At 50.9% G+C, this 10,476-nt stretch overlaps 1 long non-coding RNA gene across 3 annotated transcripts; it reads left to right on the top strand.

Annotated features, from left to right (window-relative positions):
• Positions 1-4,537: 4,537 nt before the first annotated feature.
• Positions 4,538-6,744, top strand: LOC140406185 (uncharacterized). 3 transcript variants are annotated; one of them, XR_011939071.1, is made up of 4 exons: positions 4,538-4,658; positions 4,823-4,956; positions 5,297-5,403; positions 6,616-6,744. It is a non-coding gene; the product is annotated as an uncharacterized lncRNA (long non-coding RNA). The 3 variants fall into 3 exon arrangements; XR_011939069.1 differs by lacking the exon at positions 4,538-4,658 and having other exon boundaries at positions 4,666-4,956; XR_011939070.1 differs by lacking the exon at positions 4,538-4,658 and having other exon boundaries at positions 4,666-4,988.
• Positions 6,745-10,476: the final 3,732 nt, after the last annotated feature.

The raw sequence follows: 10,476 nt of genomic DNA, 5'->3' as shown, positions 1-10,476 counted from the left end.
ACACAGCGAGAGAGAGAGGGACACAGCGAGAGAGAGGGGGACACAGCGAGTGAGCGAGGAACACAGCGAGAGAGAGAGAGGGGGACACAGCGAGAGGGACGGGTACACAGCGAGAGAGAGAGGGACACAGCGAGAGAGCAAGGAACACAGCGAGAGAGAGAGAGGGGGACACAGCGAGAGAGAGAGGGGTACACAGCGAGAGGGACGGGTACACAGCGAGAGAGAGAGGGACACAGCGAGTGAGCGAGGAACACAGCGAGAGCGAGGGGTACACAGCGAGAGGGACGGGTACACAGCGAGAGAGAGAGGGACACAGCGAGTGAGCGAGGAACACAGCGAGAGCGAGGGGTACACAGCGAGAGGGACGGGTACACAGCGAGAGAGAGAGGGACACAGCGAGTGAGCGAGGAACACAGCGAGAGAGAGAGAGGGGGACACAGCGAGAGAGAGGGGTACACAGCGAGAGGGACGGGTACACAGCGAGAGAGGGAGGGACACAGCGAGTGAGCGAGGAACACAGCAAGAGAGAGAGAGAGGGGGACACAGCGAGAGGGACGGGTACACAGCGAGAGAGAGAGGGACACAGCGAGAGAGCAAGGAACACAGCGAGAGATAGGGGGACACAGCGAGAGAGAGAGGGACGCAGCGAGAGAGAGAAGGGGACACATCGAGAGGGACGGGTACACAACTAGAGAGAGAGGGACACAGCGAGAGAGCGAGGAACACGTCGAGAGAGAGAGGAACACAGCGAGAGGGACAGAGAGAGCGAGGGACACAAAGAGCGAGGGGCACAGAGCACGAGGAACACAGAGAGCGAGGGGCACAGAGAGTGAGGGAAACAAAGAGTGAGGGACACAGATAGAACGAGGGACACAGAGAGCGATTAACACAGAGAACGAGGGACACAGAGAGTGAGGGACACAGTGCACGAGGGACACAGAGAGCGCGAGGGACTCAGAGAGCCCGAGGGACACACAGAAAGGGAGGGACACAGACAGAGCGAGGGTCACAGACCGAGGGACACAGAGAGAGCGAGGGACACAGAGAGAGCGATGGACACAGAGAGAGCGAGGGACACAGAGAGCAAGGGACACAGAGAGCGAGGGACACAGAGAGAGCGAGGGACACAGAGAGAGCGAGGGACACAGCGAGAGCGAGGGACACAGCTAGAGCGAGGGACACAGAGAGAGCGAGGGACACATGGAGGAAGAGGGACACAGAGAGAGCGAGGGACACAGAGAGAGCGAGGGACACAGAGAGTGAGGGACACAGAGAGCAAGGGACACAGCGAGAGAGAGAGAGGGACACAACGAGAGAGATGGTGACACAGAGAGAACAAGGGACACAGAGAGCAAGGGACACAGAGAGCAAGGGACACAGCGAGAGAGCGAGGGACACAACGAGAGAGAGGGGGACACAGCGAGAGAGAGTGGGACGCAGCGAGAGAGAGTGAGGGGCGCAGCGAGAGAGAGAGGGGGACACATCGAGAGGGACGGGTACACAGCGAGAGAGAGAGGGACACAGCGAGAGAGCGAGGAACACAGCAAGAGAGACAGAGAGCGAGGGACACAAAGAGCGAGGGACACAGAGCACAAGGGACACAGAGAGCGAGGGACACAGAGAGTGAGGGAAACAGAGAGTGAGGGACACAGAGAGAACGAGGGACACAGAGAGTGAGGGACACAGTGCACGAGGGACACAGAGAGCGCGAGGGATACAGAGAGCCCGAGGGACACACAGAAAGGGAGGGACACAGACAGAGCGAGGGTCACAGACCGAGGGACACTGAGAGAGCGAGGGACACAGAGAGAGCGTGGGACACAGAGAGAGCGAGGGACACACAGAAAGGGAGGGACACAGAGAGAGTGAGGGACACAGAGAGAGCGAGGGACACAGAGAGATCGAGGGACACAGAGAGCGAGGGACACACAGGGCGAGGGACACACAGAGAGAGCAAGGGACACAGACAGAGCCAGGGACACAGAGAGAGCAAGGGACATAGAGAGCGAGGGACACACAGAGAGAGCGAGGAACACAGAGAGTGAGGAACACAGAGAGCGAGGGAAACAGAGAGAGCGAGGGACACAGAGAGAGCGAGGGACACAGAGAGTGAGGGACACAGAGAGAGTGAGGGACACAGACCGAGGGACACAGACAGAGCGAGGGGCACAGAGAGAGCGAGGGACGCAGAGAGAGCGAGGGACACAGAGAGTGAGGGACACAGAGAGCAAGGGACACAGCGAGAGAGAGAGAGGGGGACAGGGAGAGAGCAAGGGACAAAGAGAGCAAGGGACACAGAGAGCAAGGGACACAGCGAGAGAGAGGGGGACACAACGAGAGAGAGGGGGACACAGCGAGAGGGACGGGTACACGACGAGAGAGTGAGGGACACAGCGAGAGAGAGAGGGACACAGCGAGTGAGAGAGGACCACAGCGAGAGAGAGAGGGGCACAGCGAGAGAGAGAGGAGCACACCAAGTGAGGGAGGGACACAGCGAGAGAGAGTGGGACAGCACGGTAGCCTTGTGGATAGCACAATTGTTTCACAGCTCCAGGGTCCCAGGTTCGATTCCGGCTTGGGTCACTCTCTGTGCGGAGTCTGCACGTCCTCCCCGTGTCTGCGTGGGTTTCCTCCGGGTGCTCCGGTTTCCTCCCACAGTCCAAAGATGTGCAGGTTAGGTGGATTGGCCATGATAAATTGCCCTTAGTGTCCAAAATTGCCCTTAGCGTTGTGGGGTTACTGGGTTATGGGGATAGGGTGGCGGTGTTGACCTTGGGTGGCGTGCTCTTTCCAAGAGCTGGTGCAGACTCGATGGGCCGAATGGCCACCTTCTGCACTGTAAATTCTATGATAATCTATGACACAGCGAAAGAGAGAGAGGGACACAGCGAGAGAGCGGGGTACACAGCGAGAGAGAGGGGGACACAGCGAGAAGGACGTGTACACAGCGAGAGGGAGAGGGACACAGCGAGTGAGCGAGGAACACAGCGAGAGAGAGAGAGGGGGACACAGCGAGAGGGACGGGTACACAGCAAGAGAGAGAGGGACACAGCAAGAGAGCGAGGAACACAGCGAGAGAGAGGGGGACACAGCGAGAGAGAGGGGGACACAGCGAGAGAGAGAGGGAAGCAGCGAGAGAGAGTGAGGGACGCAGCGAGAGAGAGGGGGACACAGCGAGAGGGACGGGTACACAGCGCGAGAGAGAAGGACACAGCGAGAGAGCGAGGAACACAGCGAGAGAGACAGCGAGACGGGGACACATAGAGGGAGAGGGACACAGAGAGAGTGAGACAGATAGAAAGGTACGCAGTGAAAGAGAGGGATAGAGTGAGATAGAAGGACACAGACAGCGAGAGAGGGGGACACAGAGGGAGAGAGGGATACAGAGAGGGACAGTGAGAGGTGGGCACACAGACAGAGTAAGGGACACACACACAGAAAGAGGTACACAGCGGGTCAGGATCTGAGGTTTCGGAGGCGTGAGTGGGTCAGGGATTGAGAGTTAGGGGACATGAGGGTGTGAGGGTGTGAGGGTGCCAGGACGTGAGGCAGTCAGAACATTGGGGTTATTAAACTGACCGTTTTCATTGAATCCAAATTTTTTCATTACAAATTCTAATCTCAGGAATTGACATCAGAGGATTTCAGTGAAAAATCCCATTGATCCTCACTGTCTAATAAAATTATGTTGTTGCCGATGACCGTGTACTGATTCAGGAATAAACTTTTCATCTCTCAGTGAGAAAAAGTCAAATTGAATCCAGATTTATAGAGCAGCTCATTGAAGAAATCTGTCTGTGAACAACATGTAAAATATGAAGTGAAACTTTGCAATGAGCTTTGTTTTTGTGGCCAGGAATCTGCTCTCCAAATGGAGGCAGAAATGAAGTTGTGTTTAACTCACATTCTGTGATTTCTTGCTGCTTTTTACTCATTCTATGGAGAGCCTTCCTAAGGCGACAAACGAATAGTCATTCCAAACATGCCAGAAATTCAGAGGTAAACAAATGTTAAACCAAAGACAGAAATAATGACAGGAAAGAATCTGTTGCTGACTGCTGAATTAACATAACCATAGACAGGACAAGTGTCTTCCTTAGCAGACACAGGAACCACACCGAGGGGGGCATTCCTCACAGAAAGTCGGGGGTGGGGTCTGCACACAGGTCACTGAGGAGATCTCAGTCCAAACTGTTTCCAATCATTTCCCAATACTATTTTAAATTACGATTCAATCCTATTGGAGGGGAGTGAGTGAGAGATATGGCAGATGCAGTACAACGTGGATAAATGTGATGTTATCCACTTGGGTAGAGAAAATAAGAACGTCCCTGTCTAATAATTACATTTAATCCAATTTTTTCTGGCCTGCTCAGTGAACAACACTGGTGTGGGGAAGGCCAAGGGTTAGCTGAAGTCACATTCTGTGTGTGTGGGGCTGAGCAGCAAGGAGATCAGTATCTCTTGGCCTGCATTTACATGTCAATAGAGAGCTGTCCTCTGAGACAGACATTCCACACATGGCAGAGACTAGGGGTGGAGTCTGCTCACAGCTCACTGAGGATATATCTGTGTCTGAGGGACTTCAGTTCACAAACCAAAAACTCACTACACTCAAAACATTACCCCTCTGCTTCAGTGTGTGTGTGTGTCGCTGGGTGTGTCAATCTGCCTGTTTTGAGCTGTGCATTTTGGCTGTTGACATGTTACTGATTGACTCGAGATTGGAGATGTTGAACTCCTGTTGTGCTGTTTTGAATATTTTATTAAAATGTCCCTGTTATTGCCTTTATAATCAATGTTATCTCCTTTTTTTCTCCAGAGGCGTTTTTATTTGGAGAACTGGAAGGAAGTCGGGAATCCAGTGAGGAGGACGAGGGAGGGTGAATTCTTCCCGAGGGAGCGCTGGCTGAGGCCTGTTCCGCAGGCTTCACCCGGGTTATTACCCTGACTGAGGTTTAATTTTAATATTGGAGGGATCAAAAAGAGTGAGTGAGGGAAGGAGACAGAAATATGTATAAGAGGGATAGAGAGACAGCGAGAAACACAAGAGAAGGGGATTTTCACAGTAACTTCATTGCAGTATTAATGTCAGCCTAATTGTGATAATAAAAAGATTTTGAGTATTAATTGTCTCTCAATCTTTTTTAACCTCTGGTTGAAAGCTGTGACTTATTTGTATTCGGATGTTGCTGAGGGGGTTGTAAAACTGAAAAGGGGACCCTGGGCTCTCGCTGTATGAAATAGTTTCAATCTTTTCCTGTGGTTTAGTTAATTTTCTCCCTCTTTTTCCCAGGAATTTGAATTTTGAAAGACTGCAATGTGAGCAGGAATCTTTGGGTAAGGGTATTTCTCCCGAGCATGGATGGATGGACTGAGGCCTACTCCACAGGCCGCACTCACGTGAGTTGTCTCTTTATTGCAGCCCCGGCCTTGCACTTAGACACAAACACATTAAACCTTAGGTGGGCGGCAAAGAGTAAAATACAAATCTGGAATATGAAGCTGTCTAATTTTGTTCCAAAATAACAGGGGTTATATTAATTCTGAGCGTCCCAGGGGTGGGGGTATGGGGTGCGGTGTGTGTGTGGGGAGGGGGGGGGGGGCATTTCACTGTTTCAGCCACTCTCTGTAATCTGGTAGAGAGAGAGAGAGAAATCTCAGATCAGAAACTCTGAACTCAATTTTGAAAGTGGTCATCATTTGTTGGGCTCTCCCTGTGCCCAGGTTGCCGGCATAATTCACAAAATTAACGATAGTGGGGGTCACTTTTAAATGAACCCATTGACTGTAAAGTAATCTCGATTGCCCGGAATTAAAGTCCCTTGACTTGAAGCGGGTCTAATTCTGGAATGAAGCCTGTATTTTAGGCCGAGGCACAAGTATGAGAGTGAAATTAAATTCGCAGGAGGTCATTTGAATTCAGTTTGCTGTGGTTGTGAATGTTGGATTCCTGTGTGTGACCCTGTCTCTCTCTCTCTTTCTCCTTCCCAACTATTAGGATGATAGAAAGAGAGAGAGAGAGAAGTACAGAAAAGAGTGTGGGGCTGGGGGGTAATAGAGATTAGAGAGAGGGAGAGGAGAAAGACAGATGGTGGAGGGAGAGGGAGGTCGTGAAAAAGAGAGGCTTTCTCTCCCTTTCTGTCTTTCTTCCATTCTTGCCCCTCTCTCTCTCTCTCTCTGTCTCCCCAGCTTTCTGCCACTATCTGTCCATTTCTCTCCAGCTTTTTAGTGTCTCTTTAAACCTTTAATCTAAGAAAACCACCCCACAAACTGCAATGGGGAGTCTCATCACATCTTTCTGGGGATACCCTGATTAGAGAAACAAATAGAACTAAATGCTGGGAGGCTGATGAGGGATAACGAGGGAGACAGAAATATGAATGAGAGGGATAGTGGGACCGAATGAGATAGCGAGAGAGAGAGAAAGAGAAAGACAAGGGAAGTGGGAACTGTCTCTCAATCTTTTTTATTCTGTGGTTTATAACTGAGATTAGTGTAGGTGGATGTTGCTGAGAGTTTGTGTGACTGAGAGGGGGAATCTTGGCCTCTTGCTGTGCTACAAGTGTAAACATTTTCCTGCGTTTTAGTTAATTTTCTCCCTCTTTTCCCCAGGAATTTGAACTTTGAAGACTGCAATGCGACCAGGAATCTTTGGACAAAGGCTATTCTCCAGAGGACAAGTGGATGGACTGAGGCCTACTCCACAGGCCGCACTCACGTGAGTTGTCTCTTTATTGCCGCCCTGGCCTTGCACTTCGACACAAACACATTAACCCTTTGGTGGGTGGCAAAGAGTAAAATACAAATCTGGAATATAAAGCTGTCTAATTTTGTTCCAAAATAACAGGGGTTATGTTAATTCTGAGCATCCCGGGTATGTGTGGTGGGGGGGGGGGGGGGGGGGGGGATTTCACTGTCTCAGCCACTCTCTGCAACCTGGTAGCAAATGTCAACGACACTCAACACTGCCGACTGCACCTTCTGGGATCTTTCTGTGTGCCAATGGATTTTGTTTTAAAAAGGTTTTTCTTCGTTTTAAGAGGCAGTTTAACTCTTTCAGAAACTGAAGGGACTTCTCCAGGGATGTTCCAATCCACACATGACACGGCGGGGGTGGGGTGGGGGGGTGGTGTTAGGTGCAGTGGGGAATGGGGCTCCCAGCAGGAGTGAGGAGGGGGGGGGGGGGGGGGGGAGAAGGACAGTGTCCCATCTGGTTAGGTCCAGATTGCTGCTGCTGTGGGATCTTGCTGTTCACTCACAGGCCTGTGGCCTTTGCCCGCGCAGCAACAGTGACCACAACTCTGAAAATAAAATAGCTCTCTTCCTGTGTTTGAGTGGGTTTCGCCCCCACAACCCAAAGATTTGCAGGGTAGGTGGATTGGCCACGTGAAATTGTCCCTTAATTGGAAAAAATGAATTAGGTACTCTAAATTTATAAAAATAAATAAATAAATAAATATAGAGTACCTACTTTTTTTTTAATGAAATAGCTCACGGACTGCAAAGTGGGTTCGAAGGTCTCGAATTTTAAAGTCTTAAACTTGAGTGCTTGGGAACGAGAGAGTTAATGAACCCTTTCTGCGTGCACTGACGGGATATTCAGCCATGATCTCATCGCTGCTGAGAGAGAAATCCACCATCAGAAACTCGGAACTCAATTTGGAAAGTGTCACCATTTTTGGGATCTCCCCGTGCACAAGTTGCCTGCAGAATTCCTGAAATGAACCAACAGTGGGGTCACTTTAATACTGAATCCATCGACTGTAAAGTAATCTGGAATTATAGTCCCTTAAACTTGAAGGGGGTGTAATTCTAGAATAAAGCCTGTGTTTTAGGCCGAGACTTAAATGTGAGGGTGAAATGAAATTGGCAGGGGGCCATTTGAATTCTGTTTGCTGTGGTAGTGATTGTTGGATTCCTGTGTGTGATCCTCTCTCTCTCTCTCCTTCCCAACTACTGGGATGAGAGAGAGAGAGAGAGAGTGGGGTCGTGGGAGGGGGGGGGGGGGGGGGGGTAGGAGGGAGATGTGAGAGAGAGAGGTTGGAGGGAGAGGGAGGTAGTGAAAAAGAGAGGCTTTCTCTCCCTTTCTGCCTTCTTTCCATTCTTGCCTCTCTCTCTGTCTCTCCAGCATTCTGCCGCTATCTGTCCATCTCTCTCCAGCTTTTTAGTGTCTCTTTAAACCTTCAATCAATGAAACCTTCCCACAAACTGCAATGGGGAGCCTCATCACATCTTTCTGGGGATACCCTGATTTGGGAAATAAATGGAAATAAATGCTGGGAGGGTGATTGTAAAAAGTCTCCGGACGGACCAGGCAGCTGGTTTCCCAGTTTAAAGAGGGAAGTGTAACTTTCTGGGGACAGTGGATGTGGCTCCAGACTCCCAATACCCGTGGTATTCAGGGGTGGGGGTATTTTGGGGGCGGGGGGGGGGGGGAAGAGATGGAGGAAAGAATATAGCAGGCAAGGGAAGGAATATGTCTCTCCCCCATCCCCCCGCTCACCTGCCTGTCCCACCCTGTCAGGATCACATTGCTGGTTGTGGGATCCTGCTGTGCATCAGTGGCCTGCAGCCTTTCCTGAAATGTCAACTTAGTGACCACGCACAATTTAATATTAAACTGGCTCACTGAGTGTGCAGCAGTCGGGAATGGGTCTGAAATGAATAGGCCGCAGCCTGGGTACAGGTTTGTCCTCAATGGTGGTGTTTGTGTTTTAGACAGGGCGGTGGGATAGGAAGGATTTCTGAGGGGGGTTTGGGGATAAATGTCCCTGCCTCAGTCACCCCAGCTTTCTGTCTCTCTCTCTCCTACTTTCCAGCCATTTCTTTCTACATTTCATCTTGGACTAAATGTTACAGAGAACCCCAATGTGATTTGTCGAGAGAGTGGAGGGAGAAAGAGAGTGAAAAAGAGAGGGCAGGGAGAGAAAGAGAGAGAGAGTGGAGGTAAAGAGATATAGTGAAAAGGGGAGGGGGACAGAGAAAGACAGAGGGTGGAGGGAGAGAGAGTGAAAAAGAGGGGGAGGGAGAAAGACAGAGAGAGGGCGGTGGGAGAGAGGGAGTGAAAAAGAGGAGGAGAGAGAAAGAGAGAGAGAGTGGAGGGAGAAAGATATAGTGACAAGGGGAGGGGGACAGAGAAAGACAGGGTTGAGGGAGAGAGAATAAAAAAGAGAGGGGAGGACAGAGAAAGACAGGGTGGAGGGAGAGGGAGTGAAAAAGAGGGAGAGAGAATGACAAGAGGGTGGAAGGAGATAAAGTGAAAAGGGGAGGGGGACAGAGAAAGTTAGAGGGTGGAGGGAGAGAGTGAAAAAGAGGGAGAGAGAAAGAGAGAGAGGGCGGTGGGAGCGAGGAGTGAAAAAGAGAGGGGGTGAGAGAAAAGGGAGGGCCAGGGGAAACGGGGGGAGAGATGTGGGGTGGGGTGAGGGGGTGATCAGGCACAGGGTCTGGGGGTGGGGGTTCTGCTGTGCACAGTCACGGCCCAGTCACATTATCTTTTAGAAAGTGCGATTTTACACAATCCTGAGACAGTCGATTTGAAAATGTCCTGAGACAGCCCTGTCCTGTCCTGAGACAGTCGATTTGAAAATGTCCTGAGACAGCCCTGTCCTGTCCTGAGACAGTCGATTTGAAAATGTCCTGAGACAGCCCTGTCCTGTCCTGAGACAGTCGATTTGAAAATGTCCTGAGACAGCCCTGTCCTGTCCTGAGACAGTCGATTTGAAAATGTCCTGAGACAGCCCTGTCCTGTCCTGAGACAGTCGATTTGAAAATGTCCTGAGACAGCCCTGTCCTGTCCTGAGGCAGTCGATTTGAAAATGTCCTGAGACAGCCCTGTCCTGTCCTGAGACAGTCGATTTGAAAATGTCCTGAGACAGCCCTGTCCTGTCCTGAGACAGTCGATTTGAAAATGTCCTGAGACAGCCCTGTCCTGTCCTGAGACAGTCGATTTGAAAATGTCCTGAGACAGCCCTGTCCTGTCCTGAGACAGTCGATTTGAAAATGTCCTGAGACAGCCCTGTCCTGTCCTGAGACAGTCGATTTGAAAATGTCCTGAGACAGCCCTGTCCTGTCCTGAGGCCAGTCGATTTGAAAATGCCTCCAGAGGGAAAGAAGACCTGAGAGAGAAAGAGAGGGAGCGTGGGAGAAATTGCCTGTCTCACTCTTCCCCACCACATCCCCCTCCCCTCACCGAGCCTCTCTCTCCAGCTATTTCCCTCTATATTTCCTCTTCCAATAAAATGATAAAAACACCAACGTGATTTGTCGTTATTTGAATGGGGAGGCTAGTGGGGGTGGCGAATGTGTGTGGGGGTGTGGGGTGTGTGCGGAGGGGGGCGGTTGAGTGGGAGGTTAAGAGAGACGCAGGATACGGACTGGGCTCCTGTCTCCATCATGTTTATTATTTATGGGATCCTGCTGTGCACACTGCAACATGTAAACATGAACGTATCGACTTTCATAATGTTGCCGAGG

This window comes from Scyliorhinus torazame, unplaced genomic scaffold (genome assembly GCF_047496885.1).
Source record: "Scyliorhinus torazame isolate Kashiwa2021f unplaced genomic scaffold, sScyTor2.1 scaffold_341, whole genome shotgun sequence".
Classification (NCBI taxonomy): domain Eukaryota; kingdom Metazoa; phylum Chordata; class Chondrichthyes; order Carcharhiniformes; family Scyliorhinidae; genus Scyliorhinus; species Scyliorhinus torazame.
The sequence above is the reverse complement of the archived record's forward strand: the minus strand, read 5'-3'. Positions and strand labels throughout refer to the sequence as shown.